The following is a 22,791-nucleotide window of genomic DNA, read 5'->3' on the forward strand; positions in this document are numbered from 1 at the left end:
TATTAATTCCCTGTGTCCTTAGACAAGCAGACGATCTCGGAGCACCACCCAGCCCTAAATTTGTTATACGGTCAGGCAGGGAATACCGTAATATGACAATTATATTTGTCTAATAACAGATAACCATCAGTCTCAAAATACGCTTACTGTAAGTTCTCGTCAGAGGGAACAAATCACTTCCTTAAAGATCAATCACGCTACCATGACTTCTTAAAATAGAACACACTTTATTAAAAACCACACCGGTTAAAATCATCAGGCACAAATGAAATTATTAATGTAAACCAGAAATAGTGTCAGCAAGCATCAAATACTGAATTAGCCAAGATGAGAGAGAGAGAGAGAGAGAGTATGGAAGCTCGAGCCGAGTCAACAGCGTAAATGTAAAATTAGATTATTAAAGGTAAACTTATGTAAACAGCTTACATAACTTACACAACTAGGAAGGTTGGAAAGATGGCAAGTCTAATGAAGTTAACTAAATATTTCAGGGTAGACTATCCGGCGGGTACCGGGGGAGTGGATTTAAAAAGGGCAGCTTCTGCTTACTAAGACACCAGCTGGATCGGACACAGTGGAATAATGGGTCGGCCTTACTTCAGCGCCTTGGTGGTCGAGAACCCGAACCTTGGGTCCAGTGGGCAAGGATTCAGTGGTCGTCCTGATACTTGTCCAAAGGGGACCTCCGCAGAAGTCTGGAGCTCGACTGGAACTGCCTGGTTCCACGTCTGAAGCTGGACCCAACTCAGATTAGAATCCACGGGTCACGGGTGTCGGCAAAGTCCTGGGATCAACTGGAGTAGTAACGTTCGGTTCGGTTCGTCCGTGCGTTACTGGTCACAGTCTTTGTGGCCGGGAGAGCAGCTTTGATGGTGTGTCAGAAGCAAAAATTGTTCCGCCAGAATTGTATGAGTCTTCTGGTGTTAAGCAGTCGAGCGAGTGAGCTTACTTAATAAAAACGAACACGAAGCCAGACGGACAAAAACACGACTAAAGCAAACATCAAACAAAATCGAAAAGAAAAAAATAAGAGAGAAACTAAAGAAAACGAGAGAGAAAAACGAAAGAGGAAACAAAAGAAAAAATGTAAGAACAAAAGAAGACAAAAGAGAGGAAGAAGAAGACAAAAGAGAGAAGACCCGCAGTTAAATTTGCCGGCGCTCTGGGGCGGACTTTAGATTATCCAATCAGAGCGCAGGGGTCAGGACATGGGGTCTGAAGGTTTGGTCAAAATACTAAGTTCTTGGGGAATTATACTTAACATTTTTCCAACCTCAAAACATGTCTATAAAATCCATTTGTAGATGAGAAGAAGTATGAATGATCCTTATAAACATGAACCTTAAAACAGTTTTGCTGCTGTCAAAAGGGGAAAAGGTTTGTTAACAGGTACAAGACATTTCATCAGGACATTTCAAGACATTTCAACACACTTCATCAATGATTTTCATTTTCCATGGACCTGGTGGGTCAAGAAATCATTTTTCACACAAGTTCTTACTTTGAGTCAGAGTCGTTAATAACAAGAGCATATAATTTTAATCACAGTGTATTTTATCAACCTGTTCGAGGGTGTCTGCTAGATGGCGCCATTGCTCCATCCAAGGAATCACAGAAATTAACTAACTTGTTAACTTCTGTGGATTTCACATCTGAAAAATGGTTAAAGTCTTGGATTCATTTAGAAAGGAAGAAGAGTCAATTTATCCAGGTGTGCTGAGGATACATCCAGGATTTTATACAGTTTAGAATTCAGAGCGTAAAGGTTCTGCTCTGGAATTTGGTCTTTGTGTGCTGCGGATACAAAAGGGACCTCCTGGGGTGATGGACAACAGGCTCTTACCAGGGTCCAACTTCAAAAGGGTGCCACAGTCTGTCTGTGTAGACATTTCCTACCAGGAACAAGATAAAACCAGCAGGGTTCCTGGTTTAAAGTGGAGGTCTGTCTACCCGGATTGGGAGGGATCTGATTTTTAGGGCTTTCATTGAGCTCTGTTTCTGAGATGTGTGGATGGACCTCCTCAAATAAGAACTTCCTGAGTTCTTATCTGATTCAGGGGTTAACTCGGCCTTGGAAGGTTGCTACATTATTCATGTGTTTTCTCCATGATAATTTGTTATCAACTGTCACTCCCAGAAGTTTGGTCTCATGCACATTGTTTATGGGAGAATTGTCAATATATATGTTTAATACAGGATTACTTCTTGACTTATTCATGTATGCATAAGCTGGTATTAAATATATTTAAAAAAAACAAACAAAAAAAAAAAACAGCATGATTGTGGGATACACTACATTGGACAATTTGATTTTCTGAAAAAGAGCCATTAAAATATACCGTTTGTGTTCGGTTAGTTAGATAACTGTAAAACAAAGTAAGTGCAGATTGTTCAAAGCCATAACAGGCAAGTTGCACATACCCAACCAAGTCAAGGGTATATGCAGGTATATGAAATTTACTCACTTCGTATATGAAATTTACTCACTTCTTTTTCAGTCAACATTGAGTATACCCACTTCTAAACCCTCTTTGATACTGCTTTTATAATTACAAACCTCCCTACACATGTATCTACATCACCTACCAGCTCAGCAAAGTTTACCCATGCTACACTGGTGACATTCGCCATCAGCTGTGTTAACTTTAGCCTGAAAACAGACATTTTAAATATATATGTATTTTTTTCTATCAGCCTGTCTCTCATTTCTCTCTGTGCCAGTATTGGTTTAGTCATTTCATAACTCTTCATCCCTGAAACCAAATGAGCAAACATACATAAGAATTTTTGGGGTAAACTAAATATTGTACTCTTACAGGCCACTTCTACTGTAACAGCATTTTTCTGGGCTGCTTAAAAAAAAGCAGCCCAGAAAAACAGTGCTTATGAAACAGAAAAAACTGTTTATGAAAAAAGGGCAAAAGAATTAAGAGTATTCTTGAGGAACCAAGACACGACTGGGTGTGTCCAACTGTTTAATTGGTATTGTATGTTAATTATGCATAAATTCTGGTTGACTTTCACACTTAAGTAGTCAGGGTGAAATGTTTACCCCTAGGTAAGTTATTCACCTTAAAAAAAAAAACACCCACCACCACACATGAGCATTAGCAGTGTGGAAAACAGCCAGGTTCAGTCGTGTGTACGATATGGTGAGAAAATGTCTTGTTATTGGAGCACATCACTAGATGGACTGATCAGCAGTATAGCTTCACACACACACGCCTATAATTTTCATGAGCACTGAAGCTTGGCTGACATGCTGTCAGACCAACAGGAGAAAAAGGAGCCTTACAATCCATTGGTGAGTGGCTTAACTAAGACCTGACGCCTCCACAAACCTCAATGTCTCAACCTCAGATTTGCAGTGTAGTCAGTAAATATGGCAGCATTTTTTTTAATCTGCAAGAGCGACACGCAGTCTTCTCTAAACAGGAGATTTAAGTTCCTCTTATTCATGCAAACTTGCTCTGTATTTCTGCTATATTTTTATTTTTTCCATGTAACTTCCTGCCGCAAGCTTCAATCCTTCAATGCCTCCTCCTCTTAAAGCCAGTTATATACTTGCATGGATGTGATCTCACTTTAACAGCTTTGACTCCCCCAAAGCAAGAACAGAAGAGTGAGGCCTTAATCTAGCCTGAGTCTTTTTGCAACAACCATTAAGGCCTCAGGCCTGCTAATGTTGGCTCAGAGGACAGATGTACAATCCTTTCAAGGCTAATGGTGTATCTTAGCAGATTCTATCTACTGATTTAAGGTCTGGAAGTTATTTTGAGGCAATAAGCAACTGATTTCGTAGAAGCCAGCTTGATTCTTTCCCCCATATCCACCTTCACAGTTGTTTTTTGTTTTTTATTTTCACAAATACACTTGCACAAACTCAAAATAACTGTTACCATGTTCCACTTTGAAAAAAACAAACACCCACAGAAATAAGGGTCCCACACACCACCACCTGAGACATAGTATAACTCTATCTTAAAGCAGAGGTAGATAATATTGCTCAGAGATATCTTTTTTTTTTTTTACTCTGGGTGAAGTGGTTCCTCGTCCTGATAGTAGTCCATACATTTTGTAATCATGAACAATAAAAAATATAGGTAGACCCCTCGGTTTACTGTAAATCTGTAAAAACTGACCAATCAAAACTTTCACGTCGAATTGAAGTTGTGCATTTTTTATATTTCATAAGCTTCTTCTCCCGGCTCCTCTCCTCCCCATTCCATGGTTGAGAAAATGCGGTAAGGATTTCCCCAACTCAGCTCGGTTTATTTGCCTCCTCCCACTAAAAAGCTAAGAAAGAGAAAATAGTTGGTAGAAAAAGCTGCAAACTAGAAAAGCACCGAGAGAGTGCAAGCCTCCCCCACAGCCTTTAAAAAAAATTCTGGATCTTTTTCAGTTATCTTGAACACAAACAGATAAACGCTGGTAAAACCATAACCTCCTTGGCAGATGTAAGAAAAAAGCCTTGGATCACACAGGGAGCAAAACCAGAGGGGGAGGGGGCAAGACAGGGTGCTACTTTCATATCTCGCTAGCTCCCCAAAATACCTACTACAGCTTTAACTGCAGCTTTCCCAAATTAGTATTACCAAGTAATATGACCATCCCACAGGCAGTGACAGCTACATATAATGGATATCTGTAAGTCAGTGAATGCTCAAGTCCCATTTCAACTTTTGGACGGAGCAGTCACATTCGACAAATAAATGAAACATAGAACATATTTCGTTTATAGTATTTTAGCAGAGGCACGTAATACCTTGAGATCCTCACTTTGATCCATGTAGAAAAACAGACTGTTTCCATCTTAAAAGTGTTTAACCTGATACATGACACTTCAGCTGTTTATGTTTTAGATTTATTTTAAAGACCCAGGACACGCTGGAGGGATTATATCTCTCGGCTGGCCTGGGAACGCCTCGGGATCCCCCCTGCAGAGTTGGCAAATGTGGCTGGGGAGAGGGAAGTCTGGGCTTCCCTGCTTAGGCTGCTGCCCCCGCGACCCGACCCAGGATAAGTGGCTGAAGATGAAGATGAAGATTTATTTTAAAATGTAATAGGTTGTTTTATTCTGCTTTCCAATTCATTCCAAAGGCAACTTGTGGTCTTTTAAAACTTACACTAAAACAAGTACATTTCAGTTTTCAAGATTTCCCTTTTAGCATCAACATATTCCTTGTATTTTGTTGGTGAGAGGATAAATAGAATGGAACTAATTCACACAATCAAGTATTTAACCTGTATGTAAACAACATACATTGTGAATTCTGTCTAATAAAGATTACACCGTGTCTATGGAGGAAAGCATCTGTTTGCTTGTTTGTTTTTTTGTTGTTGTTGATTTTTCTTTGTTTTGTTTTTGTAATGCAAGTAAATAATCAGTATAATTAGGATATGTATTATTCCAGATAATGTTACAATAATTCAAATAGGCCTCAAACAAGGATCCACTAAAGATTTAGTAAAATCAACATTACTAATAGTATTACCATCTATTGTTTTGCATGAATGTGTGTTCATATATAAAAACAATGTAATAGAAACAAAAAACATGAAAAAAAACAATGAAATAGGTTTTTCTAATATTAAAACCAAGTTTTTATCTTTGCTAATTGTGCATTTAAGAGTTTTCTAAGCAGATCCACATGTTTATGGGACACAAAATGATTTGTGTTATCTGTGAAAATAATTTTGTGAATATCACTAATACGAAACACAAAATCATCAATATAAACAATAAACAAGAGGGGACCCAGAATGGATCCCAGGGACCCCATAGCCTATGTTTTCCATTCCTGAGTTTTATTCCATTTCTGTTCACATATTGTTTTCTTCCAATAACATAGTCCCAGAAACGCTGGAGTACCATGTGATGACACAACTTTTTATGATGGATTGTATCGAATGGCTTCGTAAGATCAAGAAAGACACCAATACCCAAATCTTCCCTTTATTTATTATGTTATCAGTGATTGACTTGCTTTTCTCCATAACCCATGTAAATTCATCAATTGTTGGATAAAAGCATGAAGATAGGGTATTTTAAAAATCAATTTCTGTTTCATCCTCATTTGATATAGCTATATTAATATCACCTATTGTTATACACTTTATTAATCCAATTTATATAGAGTACAACATTTTCAAAATGATCCCTGAATGTTTTATGATCTGACTCAGAAGGTTGGTATATTACTCCAATTATTAGACTTTTTCAATTTGTTTTTATTTCAAAGAATAACAAATCGTGGCAATCATCATCTACAGACATGTCATGTAGCTCTTTTACCGGATAATTTGAGCTTAAAAATGAACAAACCCCTTCTCCATTTTCACCAAGGCCGTTTTTGAAATCCAAGTAACCATCTAATTTCTAAATAACTAAAAATAAATTATTATTCATCCAGGTTTTACTACAAGCAATAACATCAAAACTATTGCTGTACTTGTGAGTAAAGAAACCAGTTTATCATGGTTTTTTTTTTTTAAAGACTTCTAATATTTAAATGATTTTGGATTAAATGAAAAGGTAGTATTTATAGAGGTACGGAGATAATGTTCAAAATATGTATATTCTCTATTGCAGTTTGTCAGTTATTCCCATCGATATATTTTGACGATATACACTGCTCAAATAAATAAAGGGAACACCTAAACAACACAGTGTGACTCCAAGTCAACCACACTTCTGTGAAATTGAACTGTCCAGTTAGGAAGTAACACTGATTGTCAATCAATTCCACAGGCTGTTGTGCAAATGGAACAGACAACAGGTGGAAATTATAGGCAATTGGCAAGACACACCCAATAAAGGAGTGGTTCTGCAGGTGGTGACCACAGACCACTTCTCAGTTCTGATGCTTTCTGGCTGATGTTTTGGTCACTTTTGAATGCTGGCAGTGCTTTCACTCTAGTGGCAGCATGAAACAGAGTCTACAACCCACACAAGTGGCTCAGGTAGTGCAGCTCATCCAGGATGGCGCATCGATGCCAGCTGTGGCAAGAAGGTTTGCTGTGTATGTCAGTGTAGTGTCCAGAGCATGGAGGTGCTACCAGGAGACAGGCCAGTACATCAGGAGACGTGGAGGAGGCCGTAGGAGGTAAACAACCCAGCAGGACCGCCACCTCCTTCTTTGTGCAAGGAGGAACAGGAGGAGCACTGCCAGAGCCCTGCAAAATGAACTCCAGCAGGCCACAAATGCACATGTGTCTGCTCAAACAGTCAGAAAAAGACTCCATGAGGGTGCTATGAGGGTCTGACATCCACAGGTGAGGGTTGAGCTTACAGCCCAACACCGTGCAGGACGGTTGGCATTTGCTAGAGAACACCAAGATTGGCAAATTCACCACTGGCGCCCTGTGCTCTTCACAGATGAAAGCAGGTTCACACTGAGCACATGTGACAGACATGACACAGTCTGGAGACGCCATGGAGAACGTTCTGCTGCCTGCAACATCCTCCAGCATGACCGGTTTGGCAGTGGGTCAGTAATGGTGTGGGGTGGCATTTCTTTGGAGGGCCGCACAGCCCTCCATGTGCTCGCCAGAGGTAGCCTGACTGCCATTAGGTACCAAGATGAGATCCTCAGACCCCTTGTGGGACCATATGCTGGTGCAGTTGGTCCTAGGTTCCTCTTAATGCAAGACAATGCTAGACCTCATGTGGCTGGAGTGTGTCAGCAGTTTCTGCAACACAAAGGCATTGATGTTATGGACTGGCCCGCCCGTTCCCCAGACCTGAATCCAAGTGAGCACATCTGGGACATCATGTCTCGCTCCATCCACCAACGCCAAGTTGCACCACAGACTGTCCAGGAGTTGGCGGATGCTTTAGTCCAGGTCTGGGAGGAGATCCCTCTGGAGAACATCCACCGCCTCATCAGGAGCATGCCCAGGCGTTGTAGGGAGGTCATACAGGCACGTGGAGGCCACACACACTGCTGAGCCTATTTTCGATTTGTTTCAAGGACCACACATCAAAGTTGGATCAGCCTGTAGTGTGTTTTTCCACTTTAATTTTGAGTATAACTCCAAATCCAGACCTCTATAGGTTGATACATTTGATTTTCAATGATAATTTTTGTGATTTTGTTGTCAGCACATTCAGCTATGGAAAGAAGAAAGTATTTAATAAAAATATTTCATTCATTCAGATCTACATGTAACTGTAGTGTTCCCTTTTTTTTTTTCAAGCAGTGTATTTATGATTATTGATAAACATTCCATACTTGGAAATCAACAGTGCATTATCATTTCTTCCTCAGTCATGTCCACTTCCACCACCTTCATCCCCACCATTTCCTCCTCCATCACTTCCACCATCACCTCGACCATGACAAGCATGACACAACCCCCAGCTCTTCCTCCTCCATGTCAACCTCCTATTCCACCAAGTCCACTACCTCTACCAACCATTACCTCCACTTCTTCCTCCACCATATCCACGTCAACCTCCTCCTCCACCTCCTTCTCCTCCTCCACCATGTACGCCTACACCAACTTATCCACCACTTTTTAAACTATGTCTTCCAGACGTTTTGGTCCAGTATACAACAGGTTTTAGATGTTTACCTGCTACAATACAGCGAGTTTAAATGACATTGTTCTCTAGCAGCTTGTTGTCATGTCCTGTAAAAGCCTTTGAAAGTAACTCATTTAAGTCATGAGTGTTGCAACAGAGAAATATCTAAAACCTGCAGGACCATGGTGGAAAGGTGTATAACTGGTGATCTTTAAGCTACTGATTGGTGCTGTTACAGTGCACTGTCAGAAGGATGGATTTCAGATTGTCTGGATATCACAATTCCATGTCGTTAACAAACCAGAGCGGACATTGCACATTTGTTTCTCATAACAACTGATGGTGACTTGCTAAGAAAGGATTTGTAAGCATGTCTGCTGGGAGCGTGACTGATCTACAGTAAAACAATATTTTTACATGTTTACTTAAGCATTTGCTGAATTATCTGGAGTTATGTTATGTTAAGTGTGACAATCCAACAATTTGACACTGATGCACATCAAAACATGATGGCAAGAGCTTCAGGCTAATTAACAAGTAAATAGAAGGTGGGTGGTGGTAGGTGGGGTATCAGCTAGGTTTTACTCAGTACTGCTGGACTCCACTTTTACTCTCCTGCAATGTGTGTGTGTTTATTGCTACAAGCATTTTTTGAATCCACAGGGACACAACCAGTGCTTTTCCCTCACAGTTTCAGCTCTGAGTTCACTGAGTTATATGTGGTGGGTGCCTGTGCATGCACATTTATGTATACCTGCATGCACATGCACACAGGCCTGTTTTCATATGCACTGAATGTGTTACTGTGTCCATGACAACTCTTCTCTCTCCACATCCATACTTTGGTCTCTTCTCAATTCCTAGGATTCAGTGTGAGTAATTCAACAGCCCACCATGCTCATCACACACACACACACACACACCCATACACATGCACATACACATGCACATACACATGCACACACACACACACACACACGCACACACACACACACACACACTGAAGTAAAACGTTTGGCAAGTCACTTTCCATGTTTTTGTACTCCTTATGCCTTCCTCCTCTTCCCACCTGTCCTACCTAACAGCTCTTCTCCTCTTTTCTTGCTTTGCACTCTTCGTTTTTCTTCTCTCCTGCTTTTCGCAAAGCCGGCCAGGTCAGGAAGATCACGAATGTGTAGATTTAATCTTTCATCTCTTCCACCTGCTTCCTCTGTCTTCTTTCAGCCTTTGCATGAAGTCTTTCCATCCAGACGATGGCATGATAAGGAGGAAGACAGTCAGAGTTTCTCTTGTTTTATCATGATTTGGTTTGTATGCATACATCTGTAGATTACATTATTAGATTCATTAAAAACCTTTAATTAATTCTGGATTTCATAAATAATGCTCAGTGTACAGTCATTCACCAGATGCTCTTATTCAAAGTGACTTACATCTGAGAACAACATGCAAGACACAGCAAGACAGCTAACAGCTCTAAGTAGAGGTCATTATGGATAGGTGCTAGTCAGGCTGTGGGAGTACAGTTGGATGTAGGTGTTGCCAGGTAGTGCTACAAGCAGCAACTTTTTTACCCCTTCCGCTTTGCAATAGTTCCTTTGTTAAAATACAGAAACAACATCATCTTGGGGGTAGCCAATTCAGTGCAAAGTGGTTGTAAAGAACCAATGGTCAAAATGGTCAAGTTCTCCAACTCTGATGAATACCAAAGTTAAACTAAGAGCAGAAATGCTTCTTGAAGAGTTGAGTTCTTCGCTTGCTCTTAAAAGTTGATAAGGACTCCGCAGATCAGTTTGGCAGGTTGTTCCACCACTGTGGAACAGGACAGGAAAAGAGTCTGGCTAGTGATTTAGTCCCCCAAAGTGGTGATAACGTTAGGCATCTTTTACTGGTAGAGCGTAACTGTTGAGAAGGATTGTAACTCTGGATCAAGGAGAGAAGGTAGACAGGAACCATTTGAGTTATTATTTTGTAAGCCAGAAAAAAAGCTTTGAATTTGATGCGTACTGCGACCCGAAGCCAGTGAAGTGTGATTAGCTGTGGAGTGACATGAGCTCTTGGGCTGTTTAAAGACCAGACGGGCTGCAGCATTGTGGATCATCTGCAGAGGTTTAACCGAGCATGACCTGCCAGTAGAGAATTGCAGTAATCGATGCATGAAATGACCAAAGCCTGAACCAAAAGCTGTTTTGTGTGTTTTGCCAGGTACTATCTGAATCTCTTGATATTGTAGGGAACAAATTGGCAAGTATGAGCAACCAATGCAACATGGACCTTAACTGGTCATCCACCATGACACTAAGATTCCATGCAGCAGATGTAGGCACAAGTGTGATAGAGCTGAGCTTCACACTTATTTGCCGAGGTAAGGGAGAGTTGGCTGGAGAGACAATGAGCTCAGTCTTGGGCAGATTTAGCTTCATCCATGCAGAGATATTACCAAGGCAAGCTGATATTATCAATGAAACAGTTTTGTCATCTGGCGGTAAGGAAAGGAAAATCTGAGTGTCATCATTGTAACAGTAGGAGGAGAAGCCATGTGCGCTTATAACTGTGCCAAGAGAGGAGGTGTATAGTTAAAAGAGAAGAGGACCAAGCACCGATCCCTGAGGAACCCCTGATTTCAACCCATGCAATCTGGACACGTCTCCTTGCCAGGATTCTCTAAAGGATCTTCCTCTGAACTAGGAGATGAACCACAAGAAGACAGATCCAGAGATGCCAAGCTCAGAGAGTGTGGAGAGGAGAATCTGATGGTTGACTGTCAAAAGCAGATGAAAGGTCTATCTGAAAAAGGAACAATTAACCAGACAATCTGGCAAGTTGTAGGGAGTCAGTATCAATTCAACTTCAACTTTATTATCAGACAGAAGAACAGTTTAAGTGGAGTGGCCTTGGATCAAATAGTTGTCAAAGGTGCAGGAATTTTCCTTCTTCCAAAAAGTTTACTTTGTTTTACCTTCTATTACCGAGTCATAGTAATGGAAACACTTGGGAGCATTTATGTAAATATCATGGAACATGATGGAACAGGACACAAATGGGAAAGTTGCAGACTTACCTGAAGAAATAAACCACTTTCTGGATGAATAACAAATATGGTAAATGGACTGTACTTGTATATAGTGCTTTTCTAGTCATCTTGACCACTCAAATTGCTTTAATACCACATGTCACATTCACCCATGGAATGTCAATTTCTATAGCTTGTCATCATCTGAACCAAGTCCGAGTGTTAAAATGTTAACTAACAGATTTTTCTAATATTAAAAAATAAAATCCAGTTCATTTATTATCTAATTTTGAAAGATTCATATTTTTGGTTACTTTTAAAATTGCACAATAAATACATATCACAGTTGAAGCATTTGTTGGCTTCATTGAGTCATAATCTTTAGCTCTCACTTGAGTAATTCAAAGCTGAGTGTGAAAATGTTGGGGTGAAAATTGGCACCATTAAAAGCAGCAGTGGGCAATCTGGTCCTTTAGGGCCACAGTCCTGCAAGTATTGGGAGTTGCCCCGCTGCTACACACCTGACTCAGATCAGTGGGTAATTAGCAGACCTGTGCAGTTTAATGACAAGCTCTGAACTAGCCTGCTTATTAGGTATGAATCTCAACCCTTTGTTTTTTTTGTTTTTTTTTTAAAGGGCCCTTAAAACCATGTAAGTGAATTCAACTATTTCAGAATGATACACAAAGTTCATTTGTGCAGGTTAATTGTTGTTAGCTCATTAGCTTTGTTAGCATCCAATTCAATGTTTAAATGGGTCTCTCTGCATTTTTAATCTGTGTTTATTTTGTAAACTATTCCTTCATTCTAAAATGTTTACATGTTAGATAAGGGATATGCCCCATTTGTTGCTTTTGTGGACTGAGGAACGCTGGATCCAGCAGCTGCACTCATGAGGTGGTCTTCATCCACTGATGTTTGTTTTCATTGTTCCCTAATTGCTGTTTACATCAACTCAACTCCCAGATAATCCACCTTATTTCTTGAAGAGGTTGTGAATGACTAACTATTACATGTACTTTGTTTACATTAAGGCTATAATTGCTTCTACAATGGCCCTTTTATTGACTAATTAAATCTTTGGTAAAATTTGAAATTGTTAATTTAATTTCTTTCAAACCGATGTTTTATAAGGACCTAAACTATTATATTTTAGGATTTTTTAATTCTATTGATTGTTTATTAATTTTACTATCCATCCATCCCCTTTCTGCCGCTTATCCAGGGTCAGGACATGGAGGCAGCAGCCTAAGCAGGGAAGCCCAGAGGTACCTCTCACCAGTCACATTTACCAGTTTATCAGGGGGATCCCAAGGCTTTCCCAGGCCCGCCAAGAGACATAATCCATCCAGGGACTCCTCCCACAGGGATGTGCCCAGAACCCCTCACCAGCGAGGCATCCAGGAGGCATCCTAACCAGATGTCAGGGCCACCTCATTTGGCGCCTCTTGTTGAGGAGGAGCAGTTGCTGTACTCTGAGCCCCTCCTGGATGACTGAGCTTTTCAACCTATCTCTAAGGGGAGAGCCCGGCCACCCTGCAGAGGAAACTCATTTCAGCCGCTTTTATTTGTGATCTCATTCTTTCAGTCACTACCCACTGCTCGTGACCATAGGTGAGGGTAGGAACATAGATCGATAGCTTTGCCTTCTGGCTCGGCTACTTCTTCACCTCGACAGACTGGCACAGAGTCCACATTACTGCAGACACCACACCAATCCACATGTTGATCTCACACTCAAGTCTTCCTCCACTTGGGGAAGGACTTCATTCCTGACCCATAGAGCACACTCCACCCTTTTCTAACTGAGGACTATGGTCTCTGATTTGGAGGTGCTGGACCTCATCTCAGTTGTTCACACTTGGCTGTGAATTGTTCAAGTGAGAGGTGCAGATCATGATCGGATGAAGCCAACATCATGAAGTCTATATCATCTGCAAATAGCAGACATCTAATTCTGAGACCACCAAACCTGATCCCTTCAACACCTGGACGGCGCCTAGAAATTATGTCCGTAAAAGAATCAGTGATAAAAGTCAGCCTTGGCGAAATCCAAACCTCACTGGAAATGAATCAGACTCACTGCCAGCAATATGGACCAAGCTCTGACACTGGTTATATAGGGACTGAACAGCCCATACTAGGGGGTCTGGCCCCAATACTCCTGGAACACCTCCCACAGATGTCCCCAGGGAAAATGGTCAAACACCTTCTCTTCATCCACAAAACACATTCAAGTGGGCAAACTCCCATGACATGACCTATGACATATTTCAAAATTAAAACTATATAATAGAGCCAATATCCCGAAATAATTTACACTTGAAGGCAAATCATATTTCAAAGGTCAGTTTCCTTTTAAGATTCACTGAAAAGTTAAATAATTTTTACTGCTTTGGTTCACTGAGATTTCTCTACGAGGCTTTTGGCCCAGTCCCCAAATTCCCATGTGCAGGAAATTCCCCGTCTCCTACATGCCGTTGATTTGCATAGATTCAAGTGATCAAACCCTTTCATAATAATTGATACCCCTTCTTTCTAAAGCATGCATGAATTATTATAGACTTGAAAACTGTTTACCATATTTTTCAGGCCACGAGGTGCACTACATTATAAGGTGCAGCCTCAATTACGAAGTCCACTTTTGTCTTGTTTGGCGCATGCTAAAACAACAGTAAGTAACGATAGCAAAACAGTGAGTTTGGTTGAACTTTATTCAAAACAGTACTGGGACGTATTTTAAAATACACACACATTGTTTTTTATCAGTATTGTAATAAATCCGTCAAAGTCCTCATCCTCTGTCTTCGAATTGAACAGATGGACAATTTTGCCATCAAGCATATCGGGTTCTCTCTCTTCATTGTCATAGTCAGTGTAGTTGCCGGGTGGATGTTCAACGATGATACCAGCTTTTGCGAAAGCTCGGCCAACAATCAATGGCGATATGTTACCCCAGGCATCCACAATCCACTTACTTGGTGGCGTAACTTGCTTGATGCTGCCTCCCAGTCTTTGTGTGTTCACCATCTATCATCCATTGCTCCCATGACTCTCGCAACTTCACTTTAAGCTCGCTGTTTACACCAATGTCTAACAGTTGGAGTTCTTTCGTTAGTCCCGTGGGATGATGGCAAGCTCAGAGCTCATTAGTTTGCTTTACTTGATTTTTCCCAGTAGTGGGGATATGGGCACGCATGGAGTCACAGGTCAACACAGATGGTAACGCGTGAAAAAAAACATACATCTCTTTGCATACACCTCACTCATTGCAAAAATGAGTAACTTCTAAGTGCGCTTTATGGCCTTAAAATCACAGTAATTATTTCCTCTGTGAAAATGGTCATTTTGAGAAGATTAAGTCATTACTGTTAAATTGAAATCATCTGGTTAGTCTGATTGATTTTAATTCTTGTACTGAACTAGGCAGAGAAATGTAATGTCACGTCATCCCAACCAAGAATATTTTTCACCAGTCACCACTGCTACCTGGATATTACTTCATTTTTTCTCTAGTAACTACAGGCATTACCCAGTTTTTTCTTCTGTATCACTATTGTGTTTCCACACTATTCCCATATAATGACTGAACTTCATGTGTCTTCATATTTCTCAGATTACTTCTAAACCATTGAAGGATAAACAAATATGTCTTCAGAGTGAAGTTCTTATGGATAAAGTATAATAATCTACATATGAGAGGGTGGGGGTGGTAAAGGATGAAGGAATGAATAGAGGCAGTCTGGTTCTTTTTAACATCACATATACTTCAAAATACCACAGCAATACAACAGAAAACCTTGTAAAAATTATAAATGTTGGCTAGAATGTGCAATTTTCGTTTTTTTCTATCACAAAAACTAAATAGAGAAATGTAGATGCTTTATTGGTTCAGAAATGTTTCATGAAAAACACAAAAATACTGAACAATCATGCCAGAATGACAGACAAGCATTCAGGTTAGATTGTCTGGAGTCCACACTAGCCCTGCAGGTCTTAGAAAAAGTTGTTATAAGCTTAATATTGATTTATTGTTCTCTGGAGTCAAAGAAATATGAATTTTCCTGAGCTGAAATGACCACTGCTGCACATGAAATTTCACAGCTCACTCTCCTCAACATACAATTTCATGGAGCAGAAAACTCTTCCAAAAAGTCCCTCATATGCAATCTGGCCCCTCATTTGCACTTTATCCTGCTGATTTTGTGTAAAATAAAGCAATGAAGTGAATCCATCACTGAGCTGATAATGACAAACGACGGAGACACCGCTTCCGGGACTTACGTTCGTACATTTACCCAGAAAATGACTTTGAACTGTCATAAAGAGAAATTCTCTGATGGAAGTACTAGTGTGTGATCGTTGCATGCCTGTGTGTGTGTGTGCATGCGTGTGTACTGTACATGTTTGAGTGTGAATGACTTCCAGCCCCAGTCATCATGAATCATTGGTTTAAATGATCCTAGCATGCTAATTCCTGCTGATTCCTTTCCATGCTGTTATTATAAAAGTCAGCACAACAGTCATTAACAGCAGAAAACAGTTTAAAACTTTATCCATCTGACTCCTGAATGAACCCAGCGCAGCATGCCATGAAACATGACCCTGTGTGGGTGTGTTTGGATGTGTGTGTGTGTGCATGTGTGTGAGAGAGAGAAAGTGCATGTGAGGTTCCTAATCCAGGATTTATTGGCCATTAGTACAGCCTGAAAGTCATTACAGTTCATTTTGCTGCCGGCTTGACGTTTTATTAGGACAAATACAGGCTTTTTGGATATGTGCATGTGTGTATTTGTGTGTACAAGTGTGTGTGTGTGTGTGTGTGTGTGTGTGTGTGTGTGGTTGTGCATGTGATAAAGTGTTTATCTGTGTGTTTGTATGTGAGTGCATGTGAGTGACATTTTATCAGGACAAATTTCCCCACAGGGATCATGGCCATGATTTCTGAGAGCAGGAAAAAGACTAAAAAGCCTCAAGAAAGGAGAGATAGACGGATAATAGAGGGATTGACAGCTGGATGCAGAGAAGAGGAGGACTGACATCCTTTCCAATGGATGTATGATGTCAAAGATTAATTGATGGAGACATAAAGATCAAATAAGGAGACAGATGGACAGGAGGCCTAATTGAAAAATAATGGAGGGTGAGAGTGAAGAAAGATGTGTGGAAAACTCGAGGGAAGCAGTTAGGAACAAAATGAAGGTAAAGTATATTGATGTATTGACATAAAGGAATGATGGATAGGGACTCTGCGATGGCGACCTGTCCAGGGTGTACCCTACCTCTTGCCTGATGATTGCTGGGATATGCTCCAGCTTCCCCAGCTTCCCCTTGACCCTTAATTGGACTAAGCAGTATATATATAGAGAGAGAGAATTATTGAGAGGCTTTAGTTGGTTTTTATGTGAAATTTCTGGTTTGTTGCTGGATTGATTCACAGTCCTAGACCTTCAGGAAAGTTTTCAGCAGCTTTCAAGCTCATACATCTTTTCTTTTATCTGCCAGCAATCTAACACGATGGTTGATCTGTTACTAGATTAAAGGAAATTACCCTCCTGGTACTAAACAAAACACAGAAACATTACTGGCTCACTTTCAGCATGCCACAAGTCTGCACTGCTGCAATCATGTTAACCAACAAGCATGCAGGGTGGCAGCCGGCAAATGAACCCGCTGCTGTTCAGACAGCATTAGATTAATGACCAACAAAGTTGTCTAACTTCCAGTCATTAGTAGCACTAACATGTTTTCATCTCTGAATGAAGAGCAATGGTTTCTGAAGCTTGTGCATCTGACCACATACAGTCCAATCTTGTAAACCAAGACATAACATCCCGTGTGTCACGGTAACTCATACCTCACCTGTTTTCTTCCATGCAGCATCCAGTGATATGATGGAAGTCACAGCCCACATTGAAACTGAACCTGGTTGTGAACCATGAAATCAGACCTTAAGTGTTCCCTTATTAGTGAAAATGCAAATCATGTTAATGGATAATGATGGCAGTCATTATCCAAGCACTTTGAACCTGTCTGTTGCTTTGAGAGGTGTGGATCGGCCAGTTAATGGAGAATCAAGTAAACCCAATCAATGAAGCCATTAATGTCACTTATCTCATGTAAAAAAAATGACTGCCATACAATAAAGCAGCTTCAAGCAGTTTTATGAAGCAGAAACCAAGGGATGAAGCTAGAAAGGGTACTATGAGGGTCATGCCCAAACCATGACTTCAGATATTGTCGGAGGCTGATTTTTCTGAGCCTTAAGAGAAAGAACTTTTGGAGCAATTTATGTACCTGGGGCACATTGCTCTGCAACTATTTAAGAGGGTCAGGTAGGGCCAGTCCTGGGCAAATGCTATGGTGTAGTTTTCCCGATCCTGGGTTTTATTGGCTTTTACTGGCTTTTATTTTATAGTTTTTCCTGTTTAGTCTTGTCTTTGTTAGTTCACCTGGGTTAATTTAGTTCATCAGTCACCTGTGTCTCGTTTCGGTCTTGTGTATTTATACCCCTCAGGTTTGTTTTTACTTTGCTGATCCATTGTGTCGTGTTCGAGCTTGAGTTAAGTCCCCTGCCTGTTAGTTCATAAAACGACAATTCGAGAAGCTACCCAGCTTCTGCTCATCTTTGCATTTGGGTCCATACCTCTACCTCATCTTGACAACAGAGGTGACCTTGATGGTTTCTCTGCTGCAACGCACCTGGCACACATCAGCCCTATTAGCAGGCTTGTGGAAAGTTTGACATCAAACTCTGCACAAATCTGCTAATTATCCATTAATTTGAATCAGGTGTGTTGCAGCAGAGAAACTGCTAAGAGTTGCAGGACTGTGGCGCTCGTGGACCGGAGTTGTCTACCACTGATGTAGCCAATGGCTAACGCTAGCTTAGGCACTATTGCATGGTAACAACAATATCTGCACAGCGTAACTATTGAAGTACCACCTTTATGATGCTAAAAAAAAGCATTTATGAAAAATGTAAAATTGACATGAATGAAAATGACATAATAATTTTCTAATTGTATTTACAATGCAGTATTTATGCAACTGTTTTGTTTATTGTAGGGGTAGGCTGCTGCTATTTAATCATACTGCTCAAAGTAATGTCTCAAATTGTTTATGTTTGTCCAGATGCCCTGAGAAAACCTTTGCTGGCACAACAGGCCCCTGTACAAGCTACTAGAGAGGCTCCACCTCATTGTCTTTACAAGAGGCTAGAAGTAAATGATGTATGTTAATTCAACAAAGTAAAATAACTGCAGTACTATTACTTTTTATTATGTATTCATGTAACAATAATTAAATAATATTTGGATCTGTAGCAAGCAGATCTAAACGAAGACACCTGAATGCACAGCGCAAAAATGTCATAAAGATGACTGCAAACAGACGGACTGTTTTACATTCTTTTAGGATTTACAATTTGCCCTTTTTTATACCCAGAAAAGTATTATTTATTTTGTTTTTTATTATCATCGTAGCTGTATAGAGTGTTGATTTGCTTACATTGTTATAAGAATTGCACTTTGTGGTATTGCTGCCCTGGACTTTTGTGCTAAAATCAGAATTGTTATGTATTTTTTCTATTTATCGGTTTTGTTGCATTTTGTCTGATTTAGAGTGTTTCAGTGTAACTTGGATTTCTGTGTTAATCAAGAGACAAAAATTTATACATTAATTACAAAATGTGTGCAACTGAGCTATGTAGTTTCGGTTTCTGTAAGCATTTTGCCATGTGGGGTGGGGTAGAAACTCCTCTTTGCGTTGGGCATCTGCAGGTTGAGTGCCAGCCCTGAGGTCAGGAAACCTCTATAAGGGTTGGGACAAGGAGTAATCACCATTAATAGTGGACTGATGAGACCAGACCCCCTTGATATGTGGCGGTTAGGAGCAGCAGCTGAAAAATCCCTTTTGAAAGGAGCTCTGCACTGCAGGGTTTGGAAGCAGAAGTGTACACATTACAGGACAAAAAACATACAGTGTTGACAGACATGCAACATGCAACATTTTTCTCAAGTGAAGGATGGATGGCTTAAGAAAAGAAAAAGCAACTGATTTGAAGCAGAGACCTCTGGGGAAACCTATACTACCTAAGAACCTTTACAAATATGCAGCAGTTCAGACACATGGGCAGACTCATGTCTGCAGGAGAGATGGTGAAACTGGTACTTAGTATTTAGGCCTACTTACTATGGATTTACTAATCATGCAAAAAAATAAATAAATAAATAAATTGCCTGATGTGTATGATCTATTTGTAGCACAACACACAAGGTCATTTGAGACTGAAGCAAAATAAGTTTCCTTGGACTGATTATCCTTTCCAGACTATTTGTATGGATTTTGTTGAACTAAATAAATGTGAAGGGAAAACATATTATCTCAACCCATTTAGATTTTGTATTTGTGACATTATACTGGTTACATATTCAATTCAATTCAGCTTTATTTGTATAGTACCACTTCACAACAATGTTGTCTCGGGGCTCTTTACAGACACATCAGTTCAAACCAATTTATAAAGAGCCTATCTAATAGAAACAAACTGATTGAATCTAATGTCGACTTTGATCCAATCCCCCATCCTGATCATGCATGAGGCGACACTGAGAAAGAGAACTCCCTTTTAACAGGAAGACAAAATCTCTACTGTCTATAGAGATTCTCTACAGTACTATAAATATACTGCCATATATTTATACCTGAAGGAAAAGGACGGTACTACACAGTGCACCATGGGATGTCCCCATGGCTGCATAACTAAGGGATGGCTAGACTACCCCCAGCTAAAGCAAACCCTGGACAGGTGGGCCCTACATGCAGACTCCAACTCAGGAGATGCTCGTCTCCTAACTATGAGATTTGTGAAAAAGGAAGGTATTCAGCTTGATCTTAAAGGTAGAGAGGGAGTCTGCCTCCCAAACCCACAGACGAAGAGAGGAGCCTGATAACCAAAGGCTCCTCCTCCCATCGTACTTTTAGAGACACTGGGAACCACAAGTAGACCTCCAGTCTGAGAGCAAAGTGCTCTATTTGGAACTATGAGATACTTGATGTACAATAGGGTTTGGTCATGGAGAGCTTTATATGTGAGGAGAAGAATTTTAATCTCTATCTCAGATTTAACAGGGATCCAGTGGATAAAACTGTTGAAATATGATCTCTCCTGCTAGTTCTCATCAGAACCCCCGCTGACTGGAGGCTTTTCAGGGCTTATTTGAAAATGCTCACAAATAAGGAATTGCAGTCATCCAATCTTGAAATAACAAATTCATGCTTTCTGCTACCCTGGTATGACAATTTCTCTTGGGTGGCAGCGTATTTCCTATCATTCATCTCATCAGTTGCTAATCACAGGGACACAGTGCCAAATTAATTATGCAGAGGCAATGAAAATATATCAAACAGATGCATTTCTTGCTTTTCAGTCCTGTTTCTGTTGGTGAAAAAGAAAAGTAGTTCTTTCTTTATTAATCTGTATTCTTCTTTTAGCAACTAAAGAAGTAATTTATACACCTCATTTATAGGAAATTTTTATTTGCTGTTTAAAGCATTTATCAGTCTTCACATGATTTTATTTTCAATCTTCAATTGATCTTCTTCCAGTCACTAATATCTGTATGTAAGTGAAATAGGTTAATAGTAAAACTATGCAGTAAGCTACCAAAATTACATCATGTAACACTTATCTTTTTTATTTATTAATTTTATCATTCATTCATTCTATTTTAGCATCAGTAATACTGAAAATGTAATACTGAAAATGTGAAATGTTAAATAAAGAGTGCAAACACATCTAAATCATTTAAACAGTGTCCCCTTGTTGATCATCGTAAAGCAAAAGACAAAAGTAAGGTTACTCTATGATTTGTTTAGATCAATTAAATTTTTAAAGGAAATTCTAGTTGGCAAGTATCCCTCAAAGTAAATGGTACACAATTATTCTGACTCATTATTTTGACTCATGAATGCTCTACATACAGTATGAGTGTATCTACCACTCCTCTCCTAATCATACTTTAATACACTGCACTTTACATCCTGCATGAAATCTGCCTTTTGTGGGAAATACACAACCACTTGAACACTGGTTGGATTCTGCATTCATATGAAGCTTCTGGCAAATATACAAAATATGAGTGTACAGAAGAGAAAAATGATAAAGTTACTTGAGAAAATACAATAACCACACGTCATAATGATGTATATCAGCCTGAAAGGAGGGAAGAGCCTTAACTTAATTCCAATACATTCCCGAATACCTACAACTCATCATAACCAGAATTCTGCCATAAAGCATGTCAGAACACAAATAAAAACAAAACAAAAAAGAAAAAAAACATTTTGAAGCACTAAAGTAAAAACAAATAGATCAAGTTAAAGTAGACAAATCATTTGCAATCTCCAGTGAGGGCAACAACAGGCTGATGAACTGCGGGACAACTAAGTCTGTTAATAAAGTCAAAGCTTATTTTCTGACTGAAACATTAGGCCCTTTTCCATTAGTAGCAGCTTGTCTCAACTGAACTCACCACAACTCATCTCAACTTGGTCAAATTTCTTTTCAAAATGGGAGGAGTTGGTGTGAAATCACAGCGACGTCATTGTGTAAAAATTTAGAACAATTTAAACCACATTTTACACCGGTTTGACTGTAAAGGCGAATATTTCCGCATAGTACATTGTTATCATTAGTTAAAATACTGAAACACTGTAAAAGAAAAAAAAAGTGCTTTCAGAAAATGTTTTCTTTTGCAGGAACACAGAACAGATACCCAGCCATGGGGGATATCGGGGCCCAAGATGAAGAGAGTGACACAGTGTGGCACTCAACACCACCAGTGACATCACCAGTATCATCACCTGAGCCCCGAGATGAGCTAGATGAGAGCTTCTGTCTTGCTTTAGGAATCTGACCCCATGTCCATTCATGATTCTGCATCGTTTGGTGATACATCTCTACAGGCTGAACCAGACTAGTTCGGTATCAGGGTTTTTTTTTTGTTTTTTTTTTTTAAGATTGAAGCTTGTTATAAGTTTCTTCATGATGATACATTTAAACTTGCTGCCAAACCCCAGGAGCAAACGAATTCATTGTTTACCACGGTGAGCTGATGGAGCTGACTGCACTTGCAGCTGTGAGAACAAAGGCCACTTCAAGAAGTCTGGAACTTTCATACATTCAACAAGTTGGTCATATAATCTTTTTGTTCAACAGTGTATATGTATTTGAATATTCATTACATTT

The sequence above is a fragment of the Telmatherina bonti genome, assembly GCF_933228915.1.
Source record: "Telmatherina bonti genome assembly, chromosome: 3".
NCBI lineage: Eukaryota > Metazoa > Chordata > Actinopteri > Atheriniformes > Telmatherinidae > Telmatherina > Telmatherina bonti.